The sequence below is a fragment of the Notothenia rossii genome, assembly GCF_949606895.1.
Source record: "Notothenia rossii genome assembly, chromosome: 3".
Classification (NCBI taxonomy): Eukaryota; Metazoa; Chordata; class Actinopteri; order Perciformes; family Nototheniidae; genus Notothenia; species Notothenia rossii.
The window spans coordinates 6,786,950-6,814,044 of record NC_136901.1 but is presented as its reverse complement, the minus strand read 5'-3'; the positions used below and the strand labels follow the sequence as shown (position 1 = coordinate 6,814,044).

The 27,095-nt window shown below is 41.2% G+C and overlaps 1 pseudogene across 1 annotated transcript in view; it reads left to right on the top strand.

The window, feature by feature from the left end:
* The window catches only part of LOC307034603, a 265,376-nt pseudogene that overhangs the window by 16,970 nt on the left and 221,311 nt on the right, over positions 1–27,095 (top strand). The window lies entirely within an intron of this gene.

The following is a 27,095-nucleotide window of genomic DNA, read 5'->3' as shown; positions in this document are numbered from 1 at the left end:
GTTTAAATGGGTTAACCCGGTCCAGAAAATCCTAACCGAACTCAACATAAAGCCAACAACAGGGTAATAGAAAGGCTGACCTCGCTGGATTAAAATGACCCGCACACCAAATGTATCTGAGCAATACCTGATACCTCAATTTTCCCCGTTAATGTTGTCCTGGTGCGAAGTGAGAAGAGGCTTAAAGAAGAAATATGTTTCTGCTCTGTAGCCATCACAGCAGTCTGAAGAACAGCAGCTCTGGACTGACATGTTTCAAAGTAAGAGAGAGAAATTATGCGTCCACATGTCTCAAAGGCCTTAAGGACGAAAGCATATTTTAGTGATAAATGTGAAATGTAAACAGAACCGTGTTTGTTTACAGTGAAATCTCCACAGGGCGCGTATAACAGTGCTATCTCACGCTGCCAATTCATTGCAATGTTTTTAATCTTCATACATTTTAATCAGCCATAATTAATCGCTTCTGTTTTACAAGGTTTCCAACAAAAGCCATTACCCTGGGTCCAGCGAATGCAATTTGCGGGGATTTTATTTTGATAAGGTTTCCATCAAGAAAGGTTAGAGTTTGATTTGTTTGTTCCTGTTTGCAAAGGACAACAATTACAGGTTGAAATGTTTTATCTACAAAAGTAGCCTCACTTTAACAACTTCTGAGCACATAACAGGTGTTACGATAAAAGGCATGGAAATGCATAACAAATGAAATGCTGATTTTTTTTTTTTTTTTAATTATACATTTAGTTCAATGGATGCTAAAAGGTTGTTTTGTTTAGCTTAGTACTTACAAGAAAAATAGCTGGAGTTATAAAGGAATTAGCAGCAGAGTCTTCTAAAGTTGAGCCCCATTAGAAGTAGCTAATTAAGGTAGTTACCTCCTAGCCTCATTAATTGGAGAGTGATCAGGGCACAATACATTTGTTCTGACTGGCTTTTATGACCTCTGTATTTTCTGACGGCTGAATGGAAATAAATACATTGAATAGCAAGAAAGGAAAAGGTCTGCCTATTATCACTATTGTTATTTGGTATAGATAAGAACCACACTTAAAAGCCAAATAGCCTTGAGCACATTGGTAATTGCCTGAAAGAGGATTTGTGAAATCATGTTTTGTTTTTCAGAGGAATTAAATGAGTCTGTGACAGATTAGGAGGACATTTGTACACCTCCTTTGGGAAGTCCTTACACTCATTAATCAGCAGCGGATTTAAAGTTAAAATGTGCCGCTCTTTAAAGATTGTCGAGTATTACTGCGAACATGGGACCATTGTCTTGGGGATATTTTTGCCCTATTAGAAATTTGCTTCAGGGTCATTTGAGTGAATCTCGCCATTCTATCCAATCATCAAGGCGGCCTTTGTCAGAAAATGTATTCCATCTGATCATCTTGTTGTACGAAGTCTCCTCTTTTTTGCATATTACTGACTTAATCAACACATATTATGTTCCAAGGCTCTTGTTCAAATGTGTTTGATGTAAAGAAGGCTTTACTAATGTCATGAGAAACAAGTGATTGCCATGGCAGCGAGGCTTATTTGGAATATGAGTGACATTAGGTGTCACAGTGAATGCTGAACTCAATACTTGATTGATGGAGATATTTTACACGTTTTGTTCAACGACATAAAAAGACATCAATACTCTGTATGTCATAAAAATGCAGTTGCTACTGTTAGAAATTTCAAATCAATGTTTTGATGGTATAATGTAGTTTAAACATACTGTCAAGTTAAATGCTCTTTTATACTGAAAAACCAGAAATTCTTGTGCACAAGCAGTAAAGCTTTTATTCTGAAAATCCTTCATCTACGGTTAGCATTTAGCATGTGGCTAATATACGATTTCCTAAAGAGGTGAATTGAGTAGCGAAATGACTTGGTGTGGTGAAAACCGAAACCTACTGATTTAACACTACAACTATAGATGTCGAGATACTACCATGCTGAATATTAAATGAAAGTACAGTTTATTTGAATACACTATTGTTTACAGACGAGAGTAGCATGTGACAACATCCGGAATGATCGGAAACCAAACCAGCCGTGAAGCATTTTCTGTATGTTTTAGAGTATTGATTACAGCGTTTAGAATGTGTTACATGAAAAGTGATGAAAGAGAATATGAGGAGAAAAGGCGTGTTAGGCATATGTTGAAGGTGAAAAGTACCAATCCTCTGTTTAAATGCAACAACGGACATTAGAGGCGAGGCGAGCCGGCTGGCGGGGAGGAGCCAGCAGAGGATATATAACGGCACCGAACGGGGGATTCGCCCTTCTCTTCTTGCTCAGGAGAGCCAGATCACAGCTGTTTTCGTCCGGAACAATATTCTGTCTGTAACACTACCGCGCCTTTTGTTAATTAAAGTATCCCATTTGAATCTTTTCAGAGACTCCATTTAGTCTCATTTTAAAGCTTCTCTCCTAGACGCGAGAATAAAGAACATATTTAACACTACCAAGTGACTAAAGAAACGACTGAACGTCAGTACGCCAACTGGTGTTGAGGACATGTGTAGTCCAGTGGCCAGGCCAAACAATAATGATCCTATAGAGACACACAGGCATGAAGGATTTTAACACCCCGAGGAGAGGAGAAGATAGAAATAACCTTCTTCTGCAAAGGCAGAGTGATTACAATCTCACTTTTTTAAACGCTCCCCCCGAGGGGTCTTAATCAAGAGGATGGAATGGCCTTTGCACCTATAGTGATGTATAGCTACACTCCATGCAATCAATAGATTGAGATTCTGCACTTTTGTTCTTCTGATTGTGAACAACAACAATCAACTGTCTTTCCAGACTTTACCCACCACAATGAATACTGCCTCTTTCCAATCCCCTGAAACATCCACACAGTTTCCATATACTCTCCCAACAAGTAGTCGAGATCGGATTTATTATACAAGATTATATCCTGCCATTCCTATCCAGTCAAATCTGCATTTACTGATTGGTATTGTGTTCTAAAATAAGATATAAAACCGCTGACAGTTTAAACGAATATTTATAAATTAAAATTATTCATGAATGCTAAATAAAGACAGGAGAACAAGGGGAACTTTGAAAATGAAGTTTCATATATATATTTTAAGGAGGACAGGAGCTCAGACATATTTTTTTATTTGAACTTCCTTTCATTATAAACTAATCCTGAGTCGTCAAGTTGACAAGCAAGGACTTGGAAGTCTGTGTAGTCAGACAACCAGCAGTTCTTAGACAGTTTTGCGAGGCAGAGTTTGCCAGGTTAATTTTAGATCCTGTATTTACAGTGCGACAGGCTTTTAACATGCTGCTTTCAATGTTAATGGTGTGAGCGTTGTGGTACAGTGTGTAGGAGGACTACAAAAGTGGTTAAGCAGAAAATGGGACACCGGCATAAACACCAGAGAGATCAGGCTATTGTTTTTCCCACTAAATATACAAAATGCAGCTTCCTGTGGCTGAACACAGAGAGAGAAAGATACACAGAGAGAGAGAGAGAATGACATAACCATCCCTTGGAGAGGCAAATATTCTCCAGCTCGTGTCACAAGCTTTTAATGCCCTCTTGCTGTCAGTCGGTAAACTACAATCAAAAATGGAGGAAGCTTTTCAGACCCTTAGTGATGTCCTGCATACTTGTGGTTAAGAGTGCTCCAGTTTCAACCAACAGTTACCGAAACATCCATATAAGTTTAATGAGCTGGGAAAGGCCCACACATATTTGTAATGTATTTGTTGGTACCCCTGTCTTTATAGGTTCCTTTATGGTAACAGGGAGACAACTATTGCCAGTAAATACGAGAGAAAGGCTGTTCCTTTCCACCATTTTGTAAGAGTAAAAGGTATTCATTGCTCTCAAACACAACAGAATAGATAGAATGTTGTGCACCCAGCATGAACGCCACATTTCGTTCACACAAGGCATCTCCTTTTGATAGATGTGACAATTACAGTCAGGTGGCACTGTACCCGTCAGTGCAAAGTAATGATGATTCATAAGTGTCTGAAATCTCAGTTTACCACCCCAGATTGAGAGTAAAGTGGAGAGTGCTTCTCCATCTTGGTTGGCTTTTTTACTCATGCCTACCTGTGATGCTTTTTGGTTACTCCCTCCCAATGCTCACAATTGCTTGGGAGTCCGTTTTGTTGCATGCTCATGTTGCATTTAGCTCAAAGCACGAAGCAAAGACTGAGAGCTTCTGTAGACACACATTATATATGAACTTTGCCATGGTATAGCCTTTGGTATTGGCCAACAAATATGGGCAACATGTAAATAAACACACAACGCACTGTCCGGTACATTCAGATGATATATGGGGGTCCTTCAGACAGCTTGTATCTGAGAAGAAATGAAGGTAATATAAAAATATACTTTGGTTTCCTCAATGTCCAGACAAAGTGACTCATTATGCCACATGGTGCGTTCTGGGATGACAGAAGAAAAAAAGACGAGTTTGAGTCATGTCATCTGACTGTGAGAAGTCATTTATAGCCTCTCCAGCGACTGTCAGCATGGTGTTGTGATCGCACACTGACACATTTGCACTTTGGACACATTGTTTACTTTTCGGCAAAAATTGTGACCTTTTGTTATACTCCTGCTGCTGATGAACACATCAAAGATTTTCCAAAAAAACGAAAAAATGGCACCTCAAAGACAGACGGACCTACGAATGTTGAAATAATGAGCTGTAGTAGATAGAGTAGAAATATATGAGACATGAAAGTGAGGATTCACTGATGGATATCGCTGTACTGTTACTGTATGTTAAATTCAAAAAGAACTTCCTGCCTTAACATATGTTCCTTCAGGCCAAGGGATTTAATGACTCACCCAAGACGAGGAGCAACATATACCCCTCTCACCAGGATCATTTACTTCACATTGCAGCACAGTGCAGAAGATTTTTTTGCAATTTCCATGTTCCTCCTGGGTTTCCTGAAACATATTGAGACTTCTTCTCTGAGTAATGGCTTTTTCTGACAGTCGTGGTAGCCTATAGATACAATTTACAACCGCTGCTATCTTCAGGAGGCACTATGGAATACACAAGTGTCAATAGCTGTAACAAAATGGCCACAGGGACTGTCTGGTTTGGTTTTTTAAAAGCTGAGAAACACTGCTTTCACTCAGCACCAAAAGAAACATTTTAAAAGATAACACACAGGGAAGTAAATCTTGTTTTTTGTTGCTCTTCTGGAGATTGTATCCAGCAGAAACCAGGCTAAAATGTTGCTTCTCAATTGTTGAAGTTGCATTTGGCTTCAATAATGTTTGACTGTATAATTTCCTACGTAAATGACCTGCGGTGCACCAGGTGTCATTAGAAACATACTTTCCCGGTATGTGTTTTATTGCCACTGTTAATTTTATGAGGGCCGTTAAGTTAAGTGGAGGTGTATGCTGCCAGCGATCATGCTGCTTGAATCAGCGGTTTATTAACACCCCCCTCATTCCCCCAATCTAAAAACAAAGGAGAAAAAAGTAGATGCTGGCATGTTTGCTGTGCACCCAGAGGCCTGAGAACGCCACTCCATACAAGTCTTTCGCATGATAAATCCTCGGAGAGAATTGGAATGGCGCGATCATCGCTTGTATCGATGTTCCGCGCTAAACTTCCTTCACTGACTCCGTTTAAAGGGGCGATAAGTGAGATTTATTCCACCCCATAACACAAAATGGCCATAACATATCATCAGTGGAGTTATTGATCAATGCTAGTGACCCAGAAAAATACGAGCAGGTGTTTAGTATTTCTGGATTTGAAAACTAACAGCACACCGCTTGCATTTGAAACTGCATAGCATGGAGGGAAGGGAAATAACTTTGGCTAATTCAACCATTTCTAAAGCACGAAATCTGTTTTTATATTATAGTTAGAGGGATCTTGAATCTCCTTCAATTGTTTTGACTTTTTAGCAGTCTCCAGCTAAGCACACAGGGTTAAACAAAGTTACAAAACAATTATTAACCTTCAAACTTTGGGTGTAGCGCCAAATAACACACAATACAGCATTTTGTTCCCACCAAGGACACAGCTGCAAAAACACTCAGTTCTTTCCCTGATGCTCTAAGTGTGAGTGGGTGAAAAAATACAAAATAGGAACTATTTGTATCAACTCATTATTTAGTGCAATGATAGTGATGAATTTGAACATTATCAAAAGTGGACTATACTGAAACTAAAAATACTTTTTATGCCCTCTTTTAAATTTGTTAGAACCACATTCTTCTGTCCACACACACAACTAATTCTTCAAATATAAAGCTTTCTGGCATTCAAATGATCATATCCATAAGTATAACGAGGTTAAAAGAAACCAAACGTTGACCAAATCGTACGACTGTATAGTTCTTTTTCTGATAATTAAAATTTAAAGTGAACTATTCAAAGCAGTAATATGTTGTTTACAGTTGGGGCAGGGCCTTTTGACAATGACAGTAATGGGGTAATGGTCTTTGTGTGTTCCTTCTCATAAATTGTTAACAGTATAATTACATTTAATATGCGAACATATAATCATATAAGTGACCGTGTCTATAGGCCTATGTGATATTTCCCTAGATTGAAATGCCTCCCCTAAGTGATAGACATCAGCAGTCTCCAAGAGTCACTGTAGATGAAGGTGACATCCAACATTTAACCCCTTCGTCTTGATTTAGGGATTAAACACGCACACCCCTCGCCAATAGCACTTTTTCATGGAGTGACTTTGCCCGCCGTTTGCCCTGAGCACTTGAAAGCACTGAGCATTAACCCTCGCCCCTGGCACATGATCAATAAAGCTTGGTAGTCACACCCACCCAAGCAGGCGCACACACACACACACACACACACACACACACACACACACACACACACACACACACACACACACACACACACACACACAGAGAATCATGCCTTCCATCATTGAAGCTATTAACACCATGCCAAGATCGATCAGTCACCCCCGGCTCTCCCTCCCTCCAGTCCCCCCCCCCCCGTCCCCCCGTCCCCCCGTCCCCCGCTCATCAAGCACGCGTGTGTTCATAAGTGCATTGAATATTTGTGCTCTGCAGAAGCATCCAACTGTTTTTCCTCACTTTTTCTATCATGCTTGACAGCGGGCATCCCTTGCTATAAGTAGGAAACATTCCCAGTAGGGCCAAACGCTTGATAAAATACATGATACAAAATGTGCATGAAGTGGAGCAAAAATGCCCCCGTATCTGAATAGTTGACCTTTTTGCAGAGACGAGGAGGCTTCCGCAGCACTCTGATGGCAGGAATTCAACTGCAGGTTCACAGAGTAGCGCTCAGACAGCAACTACCTCCTCCCCAGCGGTCCCATAAATAATGGGAAGCAATCTGCCTCACTGAGACGTGGGAAATGTAGTCATCTGGAGCGCAGTGGTGTGACCAGCTAAATGCTGCTAATTGATATGGACAGCAGGAGCTTCTCAGTGTGTGGGATTAGAAGGTGGAGAGAGCGTTACGTGTTTCTCTCGCCAATATGGATCACAGTGGACACAATAAATCAGTGTTCCTACATTTATTTCCCTTCTTTGATCTCGATCAAACATGTTGTAAATGCATCCAGCTTCTAGACACATCAGTATTCGACCAAGTTTATTTTTACCCCTCGTCCAATGATTGATGTATCCTTTCAGCATGTACACCCCTGCTAACCACAGGGATGAATAAACCACAGATGAGCAGCATTCTGCAGGGAGTACTCACACACACCCCCCCCCCCAAACCCCCCCCCCCCCCCCCCCACACACACACACACACACACACACAGACACACACACAACACAATCATTTAATGTATACAGGGGCATGCACATAAAGGTGCAAAATACACACTGGAACACACGCAATGCTCTCAAGCTTTGACTGTACCTTTTAGTACTTTCCCATCAGTCACTTTGTTTGCATCTGTCATAGATACTCACTTGTCTGGCAGCAGTGTGTGTTTTTCTATGCAGGGCCACCCCCTTTGCTTTTAACTCCCCGCCCTGTGAGTGGAGACAGGACAGCCCTGGGTCTACTCATTCGACACGCTTTTTCGAAACGCAACAGATACGAGACAGACAAGCATGACCGGAGAGATGCATGTCTCATCGAAAAGTCGTCTATTCGGCCGTGCTTGACAAGCTAAGAGGGCCATTTTGTGACTGATAGGGGGCCATTCGCTGCCATTATGACCAGGCGTGAGTTATGGAGTTGATTTGCCCCCTCTTTTGTAGGGTAACGATACAAACAGGAAATAGATGCACGGTTGAAAAAGATACAGGGTCGTGTGCTGGGTGCAGTGCGACATAAGGTCTCAATCTTTCTCAGTCTCAATGACAGACCTAATTGTGATCCCCTTTACCCACGGACAGGCAATTTATAGGATATTCACCTTGGGGGACTATTTATATATGAACAAGTGCCAGAGAATAGGCTACTTACTCCAGGGGGCATTGCAGTATGATTGACTTGCCTGGATGCTTTGCAGAGAGCCCTTTGGAGAGTCACCAGTGCCCTCTTGTGTCTAAATCCATCCCAGAGCTGGCTGAACACTCCTTCAGAAATATATTTATTTGGGGTTTCACTCAAGAGACGAGAGCCAATGAAGTGAACACTTAAGAGCGCACTTTTGAGTGAATCCGTAAAGTCTTCGGTGGTATTTGATGGTTGCAGTGAAATCCGAACCCCGTGTAGTTCGATGACCCGAGGGAGTCTTGTTGCAAATCTGTCGCCACTGAACCGAACTCAGCAGAGAGCCCTTCAGATTCACAGTGTGTGTGTGACATTATTGCAAAGAGTAAGCTTTTACACAGGAGGAGGTGGGGCCAGTTCAAGCTGGGGTAAAAGGCAAATAATGGAGCGGCGGCTTCTGGTGACTCAGCAAGGCAAAGCAAGTTGCATGCTCGTAAATCCACAGGCTGAAATCAGATACATCGACTTCTGTCTCGTCCAAACCTTTCTTTTCTATCCAATATCTTGCTTCTGCAACCGCCAAAACTGTACCAGTGCTTGAAGGCCCTCCTTGTAGCATTTTCCGAAACATGTTTATATGATGAAGAAAAGCACATTTTTGCATATCCCTGGAGCAGAACCAAGTTTTTTTCGTAGATTAGCAATTATTTGAAGATAATTAGCAGATTTAGCATGCCAGTAGAAGGAGAATAACCTTTTCGTGATGTCAATCCGTTTAAGTGAAGTTATTGTTACTAGGCGTCAGTGCCACTATAATAAGGTGGTTGTGCTTGCATGTCACGCTGCAGCCACAGGGTGTAATCAAGAGTTTGCATCTCATCTGTCTCGTCTGGCCCAGACTGTTATTTTGATATTATGCAAAGAAGGGCACAAAATCCAGCTTCATGGAAGTTCAATCTTAGGGAACCATACAACGCTCAGTGTCATTTTTAGGTAATCTGTCAAAAATATGGAGCAAATTGTCAGAACAAAAGAGACAGAACGATATCATTATTTACATGCTACACTATATACAGTATAGTAGGAGTTAATTATGGCATAATCCCAAGTAGTATTTATATTAATTCTGCATGACATGAAACGGCTAGAGGGAAATCATACAAACAAAACAATCCTGCCAATTATTGCATATGTATCTACCGCGCTCTGCAACAGACTCAAACCACATCCTGCTTCCCCTGTTGACAGCCTAAGACTTCATCGCACCTTAATTAGCTTTGAGGTGTCGGCTGAAAGTAAACAGATAAACTAATAAAATACACAGCAGCAAGCTACAAAGAGCTCCTCTCTGACTGATCTGGTCTGTGGCAGGGGAAAGCTGGTGACTCTAGCGCTGTGCTTAAACAGAAGTTGTACAATATGTTCTGCTTGCTGCGTAATTAGGTTGCAGGTTTTTGTGTCTGAAGTGTGTGTTAACGCTGAGAGCAGGCGTGTCTCCGTGTGGATAGCCTGGACGTGTGCGTATGTTTGTGCAGGCGTTGAATCTGTCAGCTTGCATGTACCTATCTGTGTGTGTGCGTGTGTGTGTGCGTGTGTGTGTGTGTGTGTGTGTGTGTGTGTGTGTGTGTGTGTGTGTGTGTGTGTGTGTGTTAACGTGTATCTGCGTGTGTGTACTTTTTGGGCAAATCACCTTCATTATAAATGTGTCTCATTACAGTAATGAGACGATTTCATTATCACTTAAACGACCTTGTCCCTGGTGCTAAACAAGGCCGGCTGTTACAAACCCAGTGGGCTTCTTGAGTTGATTCGCAGCAAGGGGCCGAGCAGGTGGGCGGGCCGGCAGGTGTTGCCAGCTGACATTTGAACGGAGACATCCAAGTGTGTTTGATTGTGGATGAGAGTTTATGAGATGAATAGTTAATAGATTGGAGTTTTACTCTTGTCAACATTCTATACACACTTCAGTATTATTAGTGGATGTGGAAAGCTAGTACATCAATCCGCATATATACGCCCTTGGGCGGGTTAGGTTGTTAAAATGTTTTTTCTAACCCTTTTGGCTAGCTCATTCTTGATAGAATAAGAAAAAAAACTAAACATTGTAGGTCCAGAGTGGGTTTAATGAGAGCAACTGATAAAAGTGAACAGGAACTCTGTCACAAAATGCCTCTTTATTCCTTACTGCATTAACACAGTAAGGGACAGAGAGCAGAGGGTTGAACTCGGCCCCATTAAGATCTCATTGCAAACAACGTCGTCTGCCAACATGCTATATTATACAAACACATAGCTCATATCTCTGTTACATTGGCCTGGGTCCAGACCTCTGAATCACCCCTCGCTTGTTTAGCCATTCTAATGGGTGCGGAGTTGCTGCATTCATACCTCGCCCATTACCATCAGGCCAACACTAGACATAATAACCCTCACCTTTTGCAAACAGGTTCATAACAAACAGTATTCCAGGGTGGGTGAATGGAGTAACAATTGCATTATATAGGACGTATGTAATGGTATTTTCTAGACTGAACGCCCACTGAGATATGGGTCAAGACCGGTTAAGTCAGTCAAGCATTCCCCCAGAGGAGTAGGTATTGTGTTGTGACTTTGAGGGGTTGGGGGATTTCCTGCAATCTCAGGAGGTGGAACTTCTGTTGAGGCCTGGGATTTTTTTATTCAAACATCTATGTCTCTAGACAATAGATACATGAGCACCTTCAATCCCACTTTCTCTTTGCTGGGCTTCACCTGGCTGCCACTATAAGATCTCCTCTCATCCCTTCTAAGCACTCAATCTGTTTGGTGAGTGACCTTTAGTTGTTGGAGAGCTTATCTCCTGCTTTTAAGCGCCCTGCACCCCTGAACTAATCCTTGGAGCCACACTGCTACCCTAATCCCCACTCCCTGCAGTCCTCATTCACTCTTTGCTTTCACTCTAATTGTCTCCAAGGTACTTCAAAGCTCACAACGGTTTGTTTCCCTGTGTGTGTTTTTTTGTATATGAGGGACTTAACTGATCTGTTGGCATATGTATGCATCAGCACCTCATCCGTGAATATCTGAGGCACTAAAGCTTGGTCCCGGTGTGTCAGTGTGTAAGCATGTATTTTTATGAGTTTTAGCGGGAATGGTCCAGTGACCACACAGCCATCAGGATGCATTTAGGAGGATTGCCACTGTGTAGGAAGGGATCAGGACCAGAGTCAGAACCAGAGCTGCACAGGCAGGAGCCCAGAATCAGTATTCAGTGGGTTAGTGGTGTGTGTGTGTGTGTGTGTGTGTGTGTGTGTGTGTGTGTGTGTGTGTGTGTGTGTGTGTGTGTGTGTGTGTGTGTGTGTGTGTGTGTGTGTGTGTGTGTGTGTGTGTGTGTGTGTGTGTGTGTGTGTGTGTGTGTGTGTGTGTGTGTGTGTGTAGCAACCCCAAGGGTAACAGTTCCTGGTCACAGTCTGTTGATGAAAGTAATTGCCAGTGGAGGGCAACCTGCAGCTGAGGCCCAGAGATGGTGTGTGTGTGCCAGTGTGTGTATGTGCATGAAATTCAAGGCTGTTGCTTTTGTCCATTGAACCAATACTCCAAACACACTGTGCATTTCTGCTTAGAAACATGCCCAAATAAGCAGCGTTTGAAGCAGGGGGCAACCTCTTGGTCTGACAAGTGAAGCTTATGTAGGTGGCTTCCACAGTGTTGGCCTAATGGGTGTGTCCATGTTTCCGTCTGTAACCCTGTCACAGTGTGTTTTCAGTGTATGAAAAATGACACATGCATTTTTTTTTTTACAATTGTTCTAGATCTATACCCTTCCACTATTGTGCTGCTATTTAACGGTCCAAGGTGGAATATGTGAGTTCACTTTCGCCGGACAGCTGTATGAAAGTTTGACTCACGCCTCCAAAAGTGTTCTGTCAATAAAAGGTTTGCTATCACAGTACAGCACTGACACTGAGGCAGCAGATAGGGTCAGTCGGAGTGGGTGTCGGCAGCTCACTCACTCTAAGGCAGTTTTATGGGTGAGTACCTCTCATTCATGGACAATCTAAAAAGAGTAAACCCACCTGAAATCACTTCACTCATCTATTGAGGCTACCCCATAAATCTTTGGGATTTAGATGTATGGCTTTCTGGTTATGGCATAAGGCAGTTTAAATTATATACTCCTTTTAAAGACCAAAACAAAGCAAGTCACCATTTCCCTAACAGATGGGTTCCTTTTTGAAGGACAGTGAAGAGCATTGTTTAAAAGCAATAAAATCAATGGTGTGACTGCCTGAGAGTGCATTTATTAATCACCACACCCACTTATCTCTATTTGCAATCTTCCAGCCTCTTGGCCTTTAGACTGGTAATCTGTTGACGCTGATGTGTGTGTGTGTGTGTGTGTGTGTGTGTGTGTGTGTGTGTGTGTGTGTGTGTGTGTGTGTGTGTGTGTGTGTGTGTGTGTGTGTGTGTGTGTGTGTGTGTGTGTGTGTGTGTGTCTTTTTTTGTGGGCAACATTCTTAAGGGTGGGGGAGTAATGTCCCAAGACATGCTATTTTTGTTAAAGCATTTGTCTCAAACAATAAACCTAAACCATATTAAGTGTCAGATGTTGTTATGTCAAATCTCCAGCAGAGGGCAACCAACACTAACAATTAACATCACACTTTCCCCTCAAGACCGCAATGGTTTGTTGAAATTGAATAGGGGCTTTGTGGCAAACGGTGGAATTGATATTGCTTCCCTCTAATCTTTTATGAATCCTCACAAGAATAATATGAACTTGTTCATTTATGCCCTGGATAACGCTCCCACAGCCCCCCTCAGACTTCTGGTTATTTAAAATGAATGAAACCAGGGTTTCCTTGCATCCACATATTAGGCTCACAAATGCTAATGGGAATGCACCTGTATGAAATATATTCTGGGTGAAGGTGTATAAGCATGTGTGTTTTGTCCACTGCTGAGACTACTGAACCAAACTGGCCTCCAATGCACGATGACCCAAGCAGTCTGCACGTGGCTCATATAAAATAACGGTTATAGGCCTAATGGAGAGCAGGCAAGTGTTGGGGCAGACATGCAGAGTGACAGGCACCGCAAGCGAAATAAAACTGAATTCAGAGAGCGATAGACCGAGGGACCATGTGGCAGAGGACTCGAGCCCCGAGGCCCTTCCAATCTCTCTTAAAGAGCCACTTCATAAGCAGAACAAGCTGTCCTTTTTTCCACAGAATTAACGTCAGACCTACTCACTGTTTTGTTACCAGGAAGTGGCTCGTAGATCACCAGTTAATAAAGTGTCTCCCGGCCTGATTACAATAGCACTGGTTGCTTTGTGGAAAACACAAAAGCAGCGTTAGGTTTTAATTAAAAGCCGTCCCAGGTTAACAATAAGCAGGATATTGCCCAGGTAGTCATCTTTTGTCGCAGTTTGCAAAAGGGGCGCAGCACAGGATGCGGGGTTTGACATGAGGATGACTGGAGCGGTGTCAAATGAACATCTCTGGAGAGAAGACAGGTGTTCACAGGACAATCACAAGGGGCGACGTTATCAGGAGCGTTCATATAGCACTTATGACTCACGCAGGACAGGTAAAAGAGGCATGACGCTGAGGGGAAGGGCACTGCATGACAAATAGGATTGGATTGCTAATAAGATTTGAGCTCAATAATACATCAATGGGGTTCGGACAGCATGAGTAATGCAGGGGCGAGATAAGTTGGCTTGGCTTCAACTCAAGGACAGAGGGCATCCATGCACAGTGTGTTTTATGTGGAGGGTTTACCTTAGTTGATGTCATTTAAATGCTTGAACAGGTCTAATAGTCAGATGTTAAGTTAAGCTGGCATTGATTGGAGTTTAGCATTAATCAAATGTGTATTGCATGAAGGTTAACGGGATGAAAAGTCCACGGAAATGCATTAGATTTGGAGCAATTACCTTTGCTGAGACTGCATGTTGGGAAATAATGTGTCCCCTGCTGCTGTAATTCAGAGTACCTACTAATTGTTCCTCCAAAAAAAAGTTTTAATTTGCAGTCACAGCAGCAGATACTTCAACGAGAACTTACACCACGCTAAAGAAACCTTGAATCATCACAAAGTGAACTCTATGCAGCGTTAAATAAGATTCTCATACACTAATCAGGTACAAGAATTGTCTGTGTTTGAAGGTTGCTGTTGACTTCCTTATTGAGTATTCATTTTCTAAGCTTCTCATTGTTTTTGATTGAAATCTTGTGGTGTTTATATCATTTTAAGTGTTTGTAAAATCGAAATAACAAGTGTGTTGGAATGCATTTCTCATGAGGCCTTGCATGATCCAGCACAGGTGTGCTCGATTAGACCTCATTACAAGGTGCTGGATTGCCATGTGGCTAACTTTTGCCTCCACAAATGTGTGTGTTTGAAATAATTGAAGTCGAGCTGACTTTGCAGAATGGTTAGTGTTCTGCACATTGTGTTTGTGAAACAAGGAGTTAGCTTTGGCAAAGAATTTAAGGAGAAAAATGAGTTGAGGAGAGGACATAGGGCTTGCATTAATATCCTGCACCTGATAGCTAAAGAACACAATACAGTTATTGTCTGTCCTTTCCTGTCAGATCTTTGCACTCAAACAGTTAGCCATTGGCACCTGTTTTCTTACAATCTGTCACACACTTGAAGTGTGTCGCCCTGAGGGACATCAGCTCAAATCTGACACCTGCCATGTTCTCTGTCCCCCTGTGCCTTTGCATCTGCCTGCCATGCATTCACCTTTGCCCTTGTGTCACAATAAACTGCATAAAACTGGATTTCTCTGAATTTCTGCCATAATGAATGAGTGGAACAGCTTGAAAGGATGCCTGAAACGTCCTAAAGAACCATTTGAATTACATGAAAAACCTGCTTTCCCACCAACAGTGAATTTTAACATAATAGTATGCAATACTGTTATAAAAATATCACTCGTCACCGGCTTGGTCTTCAAAATCAGGATACATGTCTATTTATTATTCTCTCAAGAATGGAAGTAGTCATCACACACAGGGCTGCGTGGGTCAAATAGTTCGCAGGACAGTGTCCTTCACATGCTGATATACAAGAGAGGGTGTTACAGTTACAAGATGGAGAATACCAGTTCAAAGCAGTATTCACTGTTTAATTCAGATTAGCTAAGGCCTGCGTAAGCAATACACATGACAGTCATATGCCTATCATCAGCTTTATTTGAAGAGACTCTAGGTCCATTTTTAAAAGACATACAACACTCAAATATCAATTATCTCTCATCATGTTAATTGTATTCCTAAAACAGTGTGTCCTGACGCTCTTCTAGGTAATCATACATCCTTTTACGTACACACAGCTACGTAGGGCCTTTGCTAGCATGTAGTACTCTGATATTAGAAGAGAACATTCAGGATTTTCCCAACAAATACAATAGGGATGTGGTGAGAAGGCATGAACAAAGGGTGAAATTAAACAAGTTGTTCATCCCTGCTATGCTCAAAGAAGTTAAGGTCAAATGGCCTGCAGTGCTGCTTTGTTTTCACAAGTAACCACCGAAAGAGACAAATTAAAATATATTAAGTACAGTACACAACAAAGTATCTCATAAAGCATTGCTTACCACAGGGTGTGCAACGAGCTAGTAAACAAACCTGTGTCATGGAGGTTCAAGAAAAAACATGTTTTAGCATGATTTATGTTTGAGTCAAACCTACAAGCTACTGCAAAACCCTCCATGCCCCATCATGCCATGACGAAAGACCAGGAATGTCCTCTAATTACCCTAAACTGATTTTAAAACCTAGATGCTACATTCATTTAATTAGCCTTTATCTTTAAATTAAGAATGTTGTCTTTGAACCATTGAGTTATCCAGATGCTACAGATTGCATAACACCTAAAGGACAGGTTTGACAGCCAGAACGTGACAATCAAATATCCTACAAGCCTAGACGTGTGTTTGTCAAAAAGGAAAGCTTGAAACTTTGTGACAACGAAAAGTCATTGTGCTAACAAAGAGCAAAAGCAGACGGACGGCATTTAGAGTTAGTTAATGTAAATATCAGGCAAATCGTTTACAGCCATAGGGAGGCGGTGTCTTGTGATCCCACCTCTCTGACGTTGTGTTCTTCTTCTTCTTCTTCTCTTTTTTAATGGCGGGTCGCAAACAGCTTTTGGTTGCATACCGCCACCTACTGTACACGAGTGTGTATCATCATGTCAGTCCTCTAATAAACCAGCATATCACAAAGAAAACCATAAAATAAAATAAAATAAAATAAATAAAACAAAACAAAAAAAAACAAATCATCCATGGTCTACTGTTAAATTCTTTTCCCTATCCCAGTTTCCCTCAAAAAGGTGAACAGTGCTTTTCTGATAGCTCTTACTCCTTCTCCTTCTGTTCCCAGAATACCCGCTACATTCCACTCCCTCTTTGCCTCTAAAACTGTATCCCTTAATTTCCCTCTTTCAACTCTATAGGTGACACAATGTAATAAAATATGTTCCACATTTTCCCTAACTCCACAGTTCCCACACTTGTCACTGTCACTTTTCCCCATGACATACAGCGTACCATTTAATGCAGTGTGATTTAGTCTGAGCCTAGCTATCATTACTTCCTCCCTTCTGTTTCTTTCTTTATAAATATTAATTGTAATTGTCTTTTGCACTTGATGGTATTCTTTGCCTTTCTGGTCTTTCTCCCACCTTTTCTGCCAGATCTCCATCCCTTTCTTCTTAATAACTGCTTTTCCTTCTCCTTTTCCAAGTTGAACTGGTAATGTGATTTCCTTTTGTAGTGCACTTTTTGCTAATCTATCAGCACACTCGTTCCCTTTCACCCCCTCATGCGCAGGCACCCAGCAGAACTGCAGATCTATGCCGCTTCTGTGAAGTCTTAACAGGCTGTGATTGATTTCTATGAGTATGTCTTCTCTGGCAGTTGTTGTTGACTGTATGCTTTGTAAACTGGATAATGAATCTGTGCATATCACCACCCTGTCTGGTCTGACCTCTTCCACCCACTGTAATCCTATTACTACTGCCAGCATTTCTGCTGTATACACTGAAAGTTGGTCTGATGCTCTTTTTGATATTGACACTTTAAATTCTGGGATATATATACCAATTCCGACACACTCTTCTTTGTTTTTAGAACCATCTGTATATATTTTGAGGTAATTGTGATAATTATTCCTGAGGTACAAACTTGTTTTGAGTCCTACTTCATTTATTTGCCACTCTCTTTTCTTTTCTACTATACTCACATCTATATTTACTATTGGAAAGAGCCATGGGGGTACACTACTGAATGGATTTGATGGTGAAAACTCTAACTCATGCATGCCGTATGTCCTTATTTTTTCTTTATTTGTCCATCCAAACCCACGCCCCTGAAACTTAGAATATTCCCAGCACTCCTGTAGTATTTTGTTTGTGATATTTCCTTCCCCACTTCCTTTTAACCTGACCCAATAAGCAAGAGCAATTTTCTCTCTTCTTAGCTCCAATGGAGTCTCTCCTGCTTCAACTAATATTGCATTAGTAGGGGTTGACTTAATGGCACCTATACACAACCGTAACGCTTTATATTGTAACCTATCAATTTTTAGTAATGACGTTTTTGCTGCTGCTGCATATATTAAACACCCATAATCCAGTGTTGTCCTCATAATTGCCCGATAGATGTCGATTAATGCCTGTTTGTCTGCCCCCCAGTCACATCCAGCCACTGCTCTTAATAGGTTCAACACTTTTTTGGATTTTGTTTCCAAATGTTTAATATGAGTTTTCCATGTATATTTACTATCTAACCATAGCCCCAGATATTTAAATTCATTGACCTCACTCATCGGCTTTCCATATAATGTAAGCTTCTCAGTCTCCATCTTGCGTTTATTCGTAAATTTCATAAAGCAAGATTTGCTTGCTGACAGCTTGAAACCCCAGTTGTATGACCACGTCTCCACTTTCTTTATAGCTTTCCCTATTTTTTCAAACACATATGGAACATTTCTTCCCCGTATCCATATGGCCCCGTCATCTGCATATAGTGCAGATTTTATGCATCCATCCAAATTACTAAAAATGTCATTTATCATAACATTAAATAATATCGGGCTGATTGAACTCCCTTGAGGAATACCATTTTCTATACTGCACTCTTTTGAAACCTCTGCCCCTACTTTAACTCTGAATGTTCTGTCTGATAAAAAAGCCATGATCCAGTTATACATTCTCCCTCCAACACCCATTCTACTCAATTTGATGAGCAACCCATCCCTCCACATAGAATCATAAGCCTTTTCAATATCAAAATATACAATTGCCATAACCTCTTTCATTTTCACTGTCTTTTCCACCTCATTGCTTACTCTAATCAAAGCATCTATTGTGGATCTTCCTTTACGAAAACCACTCTGAAAATGACTTATTAACCCTCTCTGTTCTAAGACGTGTGATAGTCTATGCACTATCATCTTCTCCATCCATTTACATAAGTGTGATGTTAATGCTATGGGTCTGTAATTATTGGGATTAGCAGGATCCTTCCCTGGCTTATTAAATGGCAATATAACTGCCGTTTTCCAACTCATTGGTAAGACTCCGTTTCTCCAGATTTTATTAAATAGTCTCAGAACTAATTTGAATGTTTCCTCTGGTAGCTGCCGGAACATGGCATAGCATAGCTGGTCTTGTCCTGGTGCTGAGTATCCTGTACCTTGCAAAGCTATTTTAAGTTCTGCTATTGAGAAGTCTACATCAAGAGCTGAATTATCATCCCGTCTCTTTTCCCTCACATTTTCATTTTCTCTTAATACACACTCTTTTTGCTGTCTATGTTTGTCATCAAGGTGTTCCCCACTATGCACCGCAGCAAATGCCCTACCTAAACATTCTGCCTTCTCTTCATTTGACACTGCCACTTTCTCCCCATCAATCAAAGCGGGAATTTTAACCGACTTCCTTTTCCCATTCATCCGTTTAAACATCGACCATACATCCCCTAACTTTACTCCTCTTCCAATGGTGGAACAATACTCTCTCCATGACGTCTTTTTTGTGTATTTTACTGTTTTACGGGCTACTGCCCTTTTCCTTTGATAATCTGAAATATTGTCTTGTGACAAGTTTTTCTTTAAAGACCTAAATGCCTTGTTTCGTTCTTTAATAGCTCTGCTACATTCCTCATTCCACCACGGAACCACTTTCTTCCTACCCTCTGTTGTTCTTTTAGGTATAGTTTTATTTGCTGCTTCTTTAATGTGCATTGTGACTTGATTTGAGCACTCCTCTATACTTCCTTCTAATGTTAACAATTGCGCTGACTCCTTACAGTAAAGCCTAAATGTTTCCCAGTCAGCTTTACCAAAGCACCACCTGGTAAATACACTCCCTTCCTGTCTACATACCTTTGTATTGATGATTGTGAAAACTGGGTAATGATCACTTCCTATGGTAGAATCACTTTTAACATACCATTCACATGATTTAACTAACCTATCCGTCACCAGTGTGAGGTCCAAACATGATTGTGTCCCCCTATTCACATCTATTCTTGTTTTTTGTCCATCATTAAGGCAAAACAGTGATCTTTCCTCTAGCATTTCTTCTACGACATCCCCATTACTGTCTGTTTGACTTCTTCCCCAAAGGCTGTTGTGAGCATTAAAGTCACCACACCATACTTCCCTTCTATGAGCCGTCCCTGCTATTGTCTGTAAGGTTTCAATGTCCAGATTTTTACACGGGTTATAGAAATTGATAAGCTTTATGTTCCCTTCTTTCCTTGGGCTGCATATTTCTATTATGACACATTCCTTGTCGTCAGGGGATGGGACTACCCTATAGGCCAGCCCATCCTTTATGAAAGTAACACACCCTCCACCATTTTGATTGCTAACTCTATCATATCTGATAGAGCTGAACCCTGGAATCATAAAGTCTAGATGAGGTTTTAACCAAGACTCTTGCACACAAATTACATCTGGCAATGTTTGTAACTCATAGACATATTTTTTAAACTCCTGTCCATTAGCTATGAGGCTTCTAGCATTCCACTGGAGTATGTGAATTACCATTAACAACGTGCTAACCCTCATCCTGGTTGTCCGTTTCTCCCACATCTTTTGTTGCTAGTAATTCATGTATCTGGTCTGCTTTTATATCTCTAATGTTAAGGAATTTCTCCGCTGCCTGCACGATGGTTTTGATTCTGTCACTTTTCTTCTTCATCTGTGCTGCAACATTAATGGTATGGCAGATGAATGTCATAAAGTTGACTTTCTTTACCACGAGAATGCTATCATCTTCTTTAATTTCCACAGGTACTTGGCTTTGATTTGTAACCTGCCTTTCTGAAATGTTGCTACCACTCTGTACTAAGTTTCTTTGAACCCTTCCACTAGAAGCCTGATTGTTTGCTTCCGTTTCCCTAACCTTCTTTAGAGCTTCTGCATATGAGACTTTACTGAGTACTTTGACCCTCTGAGCTTCTCTGGCTTCTCTCTGCACTACACATCCACCAAACGCCGCACTGTGCTCTCCTCCACAATTACAGCATTTCATCTTTGCCTCTTTTTCACATTTCCCATACTCATGTTGGCCTCCACATCTCGCACACCTTAGTTTTCCTTTACACTGCATTGCTGTGTGTCCCATTCTTTGGCATGCATAGCATCTAAGTGGTTTTGGGATGAATTCCCTCACACTGTAGTTCATGTATCCTATTTGCACAGATTTCGGTATATTTTTCTCAAACTGAATAACTACTGAAAGTGTTTCCTTCAATGTGCCATCTCTTTTGCTCATAAGTCTGTTTGCCTCAATAACTTTTCCTCCTTTAATCTCCTTTTTAACATCATCCATAGACATATTAAGTGGAACTCCAGATATGACTCCTCTCAACATTGCCATTGCTCCTGGGATATGAGCCTTTATTTTTTCCCCACTGAGTGTCGTCATTTTAAGTATTTTTCCCTGCTGTTGCTTGCTGGTTGCTTGTATCAAAACTCGTTTGTTGTTCATAAACTTGGCAAATTTGATTTTACCCATTTCTTTCTCAATTGATTTTGTCAGTTGAATCGGATGGTAATGCCCACCATCCCGGTTGAATTCTATTATAACTTTCCACTCCTGCTCTAGTTCTGTATTCGAAATTGCTTGTTTTCCATTTTGACTGCCTTTTGGTTTTTTGTTTAAGCCTGCTCCACTCGACCAATCCGACCAACTTTGTGTTCTTGGTCTGCTAACTTTTTCCCTCAAAGCCCTTTTCTTCCTCACAGCTTTGGTTTCCTCCCATTCCATATCAGGTCTTTGGGTCCCATCTGAGCTGGTTGACATGATGATACAGTCAATGTACAGTTTATGCTAACCAGTCCAATGCTACCGTTTCTGTATGTTTCGATGATTTCCGACTCTCTCTGAACTTTCTGCAGCGTGTCTCCAACTTCACTTTCTTCTTCCGGCTTCCTCCGTCCGTTTCCGCCTGACGTTGTGTTTCCATATTACTCTCCTTATCCAACAAGTCCATCCACAACCTGTTGCCAGTGGTTGAAAATGCTCCAACATATGTTAAATCATGCTAACTGTTACAGCCGCTGCCTTCCTGGGGCTGTTAAGGCTGTCAAACCTGTTTGTGTGTGTGTGTGTGTGTGTGTGTGTGTGTGTGTGTGTGTGTGTGTGTACCCATGAGCTGCGCAGTTCCTCCTCCGACGTCCCGCCCTCGCAACATCCGAAGAGGTGATTGGATGAGACGTCATCCAATCCCCGCCCCTTCCGGCACATCTCCCGGGGGAGGAGTACAAAGCCCGCGGACTGTCATCACTCTGGAGGCTCTGTTGAGGAGCAGACGTCTCTCGCTATTTGATTTGGGTTTAACTTGTGTGGACCTTGTACTAGAAGTATTGTTGTGATTAGATGTGCTTATTAGTTATGCTTAAATTAGTTAGTATTGTTTGACTGTTGTCCTAGCTGTGTTTTCTTACAGCCTTCCTTTCCTAGTTGTACCACTTTTACAGTGAGGTTTTGTTTCCTTTATTTAGTGTGTGAGTATTTAGTTTCCCTGTAGCCTATGCGCTTAGACTCACTGTTTAGAGTCCTCCCTTAGTTTGGTTGCCCATTTAAACTTGCACCCTTGTGGCCTCTTTTGTTTGTTATTTAAACCGGTGTTGTGGTAATTTGTTTGTTACAGGCTGCTTGCCTGCCATTTTGTTTACCGCTGCTATTTAAAATAAACCACTTATAATTATACCAATACCAATCTGGTCGTGTCGTTTCCCTTTGGTTCCCCTAGCCCAATAGGGAACGTAACACTAACGATAACTTGGCATTAAGAGACATTTAGCATCAAAACTGACCTCATTTAAGTGACTCAAACATCCAGCTCCACGTCACTGCTACAGATACATGCTCCTTACATGAACAATACACTATCATCTGAGACTCTAAATGCAATTGCTAGGCAACAGCTATAATTACTCTCAGTCCATGCTACACACCCCTTTAACATACCTTTGTTGTTTGGGTAGGGTTCATTTATCCCTCTAGAATTGCACCAAAACATCACACACGCTAATCAAAAGGGCACTTTGCCTGACCACAAGGGCCCTTGGGATGTAACAGGGCAATTAGTGAGGCTAAAGGAACAAGCCATGAGCTGTAAGGGTTATTGGGCCAACCAGAGGAGCACTTAGTCCTTGGTCCGACAAGACCATCACGACTCTAGGACACAGGCCTTTAATAATCTTTTTTTTAAAAGACACCTCCGCATGCAGCACATCACTGCCTAAGACATTTACAAATTATCTCTTTTTAAAAGGATGGAGATGGAGATGGCTTAATTAAATGTGCAGGTTTATCTTACTGTGGGGGGTATCATTAAAGTATGGTACAGTCTGGTATATACATATCATGGTATTGGTTTTTAGCACTGACAAATAACAGTGTGTGTTGACCTTAATCCACACAGTGCCAGCCTTCACTTGCAGGGCTGCTTTTTTCAAAAGGAGGTGAGCAGCGTGAAAGACTTGATGGGATTCTAAAGTTTGGGTTTTGGAAGTCCTCATCCTGGTCTCCTTTTGACAGGAGAAGCAGCAAGGAGCGAGACTAAATTTACCCAGTCTGGGTCGTGGCAAGATATTTCTTTCCATAAGAATCTCTGATGTAGAGCATGAGAGACATCTAAGACTACAGCACACAAATTGTGCAGCGTAGGGCTGTGGGTGGGCTACGTCCTTGGGCCAAATTTGAAAAAAACACACGGACAAAGGCAAGAGCATCTTCCATTTATTTGGGGAAAAAGATTCTCATGGCAGCATTTAGAGTTGCCCTGTCATTCGCATGTCATCACGCAGTAATGCTTTACTCCTTTTGGCTTCTTTGATGCCATGCTACTTCTATGAAGATGAGTGATAGTGACTTCAGGAGTCCTTAAAGTAGGAGAAGAGAGGATATGGCTAATGGGTTGCAAAATCTACAGTTATTCTTTTTCCTAAAATGCGGCAGAGATAATAACCCTGGCAGAGAAGAAAATAGACAAACAGCTGTGGAATAAATTGAGGATAATTGTGCATATTGTTACAGAGCCATTATGCAAAAATAATATGCAAAAAAAAACTCTATTCAGTGGAGGAACGTTCTTCAGAAGACTTTCAGATAATACAAGAGTTGCTCGTGAAAGCTGTGCCTCGAGAGCTCTTAAATTATGCATAAGAGCAATGGTAACTAAGAAACTAAACCGAATACAAAATATGAAAAATACATTGTGCAAATTGACCACCCTCCAAATAACACATCTTTAGTGTTCAACCACATATTCTCAACCCACGTCCAATAGGAGCCGGATGAAGTCATGCTATCGCGGTTTGCTAATGCCGCCCTGCCCTGTGTGTATCTCCAGGCTCTGTTTCTGCTCAAATACTTCTAGACTACTTCTATACTTCCTGCTTTATCAGAGGAGTGGGAGGCATGTGATTAGGTTGCTACAATAGCTGCTGTGTCCCTTTTTCAATAAGCGGAGGTAACAGAGGTAACATCGCTCTCATTACTTATAGAGCGCTGGGGAAAAGACGTGGGATCACAATGTGGATGCCATTAAGTGTATGATGATTATAATGGAAACAGGACGGTTGTGTTTGAACAGTTGCCGACAGTGTCACCCTATTTTTACGGTCGTTTTTTATATTTAATGATGGTTCAAAATGTGAAACGCGTATGCATGCATTGCAGCCTACGGCACTTGGCTCTGTATGTCTAAACTTTGGAAATGCAAGTGTTCCCAATGGTAAAAACAAACACCAAAAACAGCTCTCATAAATATAATTAACTCAGCTTAAGCATCAGTGTTAACAGCCTCAAATAGAACTACTGTAAGACTAATTGCTTTCAATATGTTGCTGCTTCAGTATACACACGCTGGAAGATTATGTTATTTGGAAAAGGGAAACACTCAAAAAAATGATCACACATCCCCAAAAACACAAAAAATCCAGCGCTGCCTGACACTTACAGGATATACACTTTCAACATCTACAAACACTGAGTAGTACAGCTGCAATAACTACAGCAAGTTGCATCCCCAAAAGGCTCATAAAAAAGTCAAACAGTGTAAGCTACACCAGACTACAGAAGCATTTAGTGTCAGTATTGAAACCCATGTTCTTTCCTTCTGTCTTTCTTTAATCCACCCACCATCTATTCAATGATCTGCTGTTAATGCGGAACGCGTGACACAAAGTGTGAAATGACATTTGAATTGGGAACATTACATTGAATAGTAGTTTGAATAGAGTTATTATTCTTGTTCTCTTTGCAACCCCCCCCCCTGGAGTGTTACAAGGCAAGGCAAGTTTATATATAAAACGTTAAATAAAGGTGCTTTACAAGCGCAAAGGGAACACATTAAAGAGCAAAGAGAATCATTTAACAAAAGCTCAAAAGAAATAAGGCAAGTTATAGTGCAATATAGTGAATTGATCGTTAGTTTACTTAATAAAAGGCTGCAGCAGACAGAACAAAAGTCTTGATATAAAACAGAAATGCAGCCGACCTGCAATTTCTTCCAGATATATGGCGCATAAAAACTGAATGTTTAGTTTTGCCTCTGGGGCCATTTATTTCCCCCTACAAGGCTTGCATAATGCTTTGTGTCTATTGTGGTCCCTACGCACACCTGAAAAGGCTAATATTGAATTTGATTAGGAACAAAACGCACCCTTTACTGTGATCAAACAACAGATTCATAAAAAAGACATAAATATTTGAGTTGACGGCTACATCAACACCCGGTTTGGTCGCAGTCCACAAATCCAAACACAACGCAGATATGAATCTTATCTCTATGTTTTCTTTGTTATTAGCCTGTGTAATAAAACACCTTGATCTGCTTAGGAACAGCACATAAAGAACTTACTGACAAAAGGTGCCTAATGGCTTGCTGTCGTCCATTAACAGGAAATTAATTGTAGAAAGTAGTTAAGCGCGACTGAAAGGATATTTCTCTGAAAGCATGCGAGGACACTATGCGGCGGAGTTATTTGAAAAGAATGACAGTGCGAAAAACATTTATAATATACAGCGCTTGCTTTTATCACTGCCATTAAAGTAGAAAACATACTTTTAAATAATATAAAGTCGGGTTAACGAATTGGTAAGTGATATATCGAGTTGTTCATTCTGCAATAACTCCCATGAGCTCCATTACACGATCAAGTATTTTCAAGGTTGTAATTTTTCACTTCTCCATCTATCTCCTTTGAGAAAGATCTATCTGGGATGGGTCACTGGTGAGGACTTGCACCACTCTGATGTCCCAGATGGGGAGGACATTTACACTAATCTTATGACAAACCCACTTAGCTTAACGCGGCGGGCACATAAAACATCACCGCGAGGGAGACATTCTCGGCCCCATCTGAAAGTGATCCAGCTGGGGTTTGGACGCAGATGAATCTGCTATCTGATATTTTGATACATCTAGATTGGCTTTAGCATACTTTACTAGTACCTGCAACAGAGGGAAGTCAGAGGTCAGGCTGAGCTACAACTCAGCTGGAACTGCTTGCACTTCAGTGTCTTGTTCAAGGACACAGCTTGCACCCCAGTTTGCTGCATAATGGAGGGTATGCAATGTGAAAAACAGCCTTATTTTCTCTCATGATATCTAATTGTATTCAAGGTTTTATGTAAGACACTATAGGGTGGTTTTGTTGGGCTTATTGGATCATTGATCTGTGTTTTGATGCATTGGACATACCTATAATTTGGATAGCATCAGTTTTATTTTTCAGTCACATTACTGCAGTCAGGCTATTTAAAGCCCATCAATGCAAGTTTTCTTCTTCCTATTGAAAGATCCTCCAAGAGGAGGAGCTCTGTATAACTCCTACAGAGATTTCCCAGATGTATCAAAAATAACCAGGAAATCCCGGAAGTAAAGCAACTTTCCCTTCTAAATAAAGCCATTGGATTTCTCAATTCTAGTTTGGGTCTATGTGGCAGTAAGAGCATGCTCATTGATGGTTTTCTTTATTTTTAAATATGGAGTTCAATTATTCAAAGCATCTCTATTGTCTTATATGGAAATGGTGTCAACATTACTATTTGTAGTGGAGTTTCTATTAGCTCTGTGCTTTTATTTTGAAAGGCACAACCAGAACCCCCTCCCTCTATTGTGCCTGGCTTGACGCAGCTTCCAGTCTCTGTAGTCCACCTCTACAGCAT